This window comes from Phyllobates terribilis, unplaced genomic scaffold (assembly GCF_046119375.1).
Source record: "Phyllobates terribilis strain yellow unplaced genomic scaffold, ASM4611937v1 Scaffold_218__1_contigs__length_3293367, whole genome shotgun sequence".
NCBI classification, from domain to species: Eukaryota; Metazoa; Chordata; class Amphibia; order Anura; family Dendrobatidae; genus Phyllobates; species Phyllobates terribilis.
In genome coordinates, this window is record NW_027362978.1 from 405001 (window position 1) to 407260 (window position 2260).

A 2260-nucleotide genomic window follows, 5' to 3' on the forward strand; every position below is an offset into this window, starting at 1 on the left:
TGACTTCAGTCCAGTCTGCCAGTCTGACTGCAACCCAGCCCGACAGTCTGCCTACAGTCCAGCCCGCCAGTCTGTCTATGGGCTCTGCCCGCCTGCCTATTACCAGCCAGCTGTGCCTGCCAGTCTGCTTACCCGGAGCACCTGCCAGTTACCTGTTGTGCCCGCCAGCCTGACTACCTGGAGTACCCGCCAGTTACCCGTTGTGCCCGCCAGCCTGCTTACCTGGAGCACCTGCCAGTTACCTGTTGTACCCATCAGCCCGCTTACCCGGAGCACTTACCCGTTACCTGTTGTGCCCGCCAGCCTTCCTACCTGCAGCACCCGTCTGGCTATCTGCCATTCCAGCCTGCTTATCTACCTGGACCACACGTCTGCCTTCCTGCCGTGCTTATCCGCTGTACCGGTCAGCTCCTGTCATCTGACCAGTGGGAGTCACCTGCTCTCATACAAGGTCGGTCCCAGAGTAGCACCTGGTTCACCTGCCCGGTCCCTCCCTGGTTCACGGAGTCGACTAAGCCGCCGTGTGACCTTGGTCAGACCGTGTAGGCACCTAGTTTCGCCCCTCTGGTCCCTCCTTCCACCACCCGGACCCGTAACAACACATTCCTGGCCATTCTTTGCATTTCATTCTGGGTGGAGTCATGGGGTCATTGAGATCCTGGATGGGCTTGAAGTATGTGTAAGGAGTCAGAAGCGATGTTATCACTGGCACCAAACAGGAGTATCCGGGAAGAGGATCTTTTAAGATGGGATAAACCACCACACTGAGTTGTGTAAAATAATGCAGCGTGTGACTGTGCTTAATTACAAAGGTAAAATAAACTTTTATTTAAATTTGAAAAACGCACCACTAGAGATTCGAGACAGTAAACTTGTAATTCGGGGCACAGATATCTTCCCTTGATCGGTCTGCATCAGGAGGATGTGGACCCATGGATCTGTTGTCTCTGTCAAACTTACAGTTGAAACCAGAAGTTTGCATACACTATATAAGAAAACACATATGCATGTTTTTCTCAATATCTCACAGGAAATCAGAATAAACTTTGCCTGTTTTAGATCAATTAGGATCATCATCATTTTTAATATTTACCAAATGCCAGAATAATGAGAGAGAGAGCGAATGTTTTAAGGCATTTTTATTACTCACTGCAAAGTCAAAAGTTTACATATATTTCATTAGTATTTGGTGCCATTGCCCTTAAACTAAATTACTTGGGTCAAACGTTTGCAATATCCTTCCACAAGCTTCTCATGATAGTTGGTCGGAATTTGGGCCCATTCCTCCTGACAAAACTGGTGTAACTGATCCAGGTTTGTATGTCGCCTTGCTCGCACCTGCCTTTTCTGCTTTGCCCATAAATTTTCAATGGGATTGAGATCAGGGCTTTGTGATGACCACTGCAAAACATTGACTTTGCTATCCTTAAGCCACTTTGTTACCACTTTGGCAGCTTGCTTCAGGTCATTGTCCATTTGGAAGACCCATTTCCGCCCAAGCTTTAACTTCCTGGCTGATGTCTTGAGATGTTGCTTCAGTATTGCCACATAATCTTTTCTTATGATGCCATCTCTTTTGTGAAGTGCACCAGTCCCTCCTGCTGTAAAACAACCCCACAACATGTTGCTGCCACCCCAGTTGGGATGGTGTTCTTAGGCTTCCAAGCTTCTCCCTTTTTCCTACAAACGTAACGATGGCCATTATGCCCAAAAAGTTCACTTTTAGTTTCATCAGCCCGCAAGATATGTCTCCAAAAATTAAGGTCTTTGTTCCTGTGTGCATTTGCAAACGCTAATTTGACTCTTTTATGTTTCTTTTGGAGTATTGGCTGACAGAGTGGCCTTTCAGACCATGTTGATACACTACTCGTTTTACTGTGGGTATTGACACAATTTTGCTTTTGTCCTTGGGTTGATATGCACATGTCGGATCAAAGCACATTCATCTCTGGGACAAAGAACCCGTCTCCTTCCTAGGCGGGACGATGGCTGGACATTCCCATCTTGTTTTTACTTGCGTATAATTGTTTGTACAGATGAAGGAGGCACCTTCAGGTATCTTGAAATTGTACCCAAGGATGGGCCAGACCTGTGCAAGTCCACAACTCTCTTCCTGATATCTTGGCTGATTTCTTTAGACTGTCTTCTGATGCTTCACTAAGAAGCAGTGTGTTTCAGGTATGCATTAAAATACATCCACATGTGTGTCTCTAATTAAATCGGATGTTGCCAAAAACAGAAGCTTCCAAACACATGACAT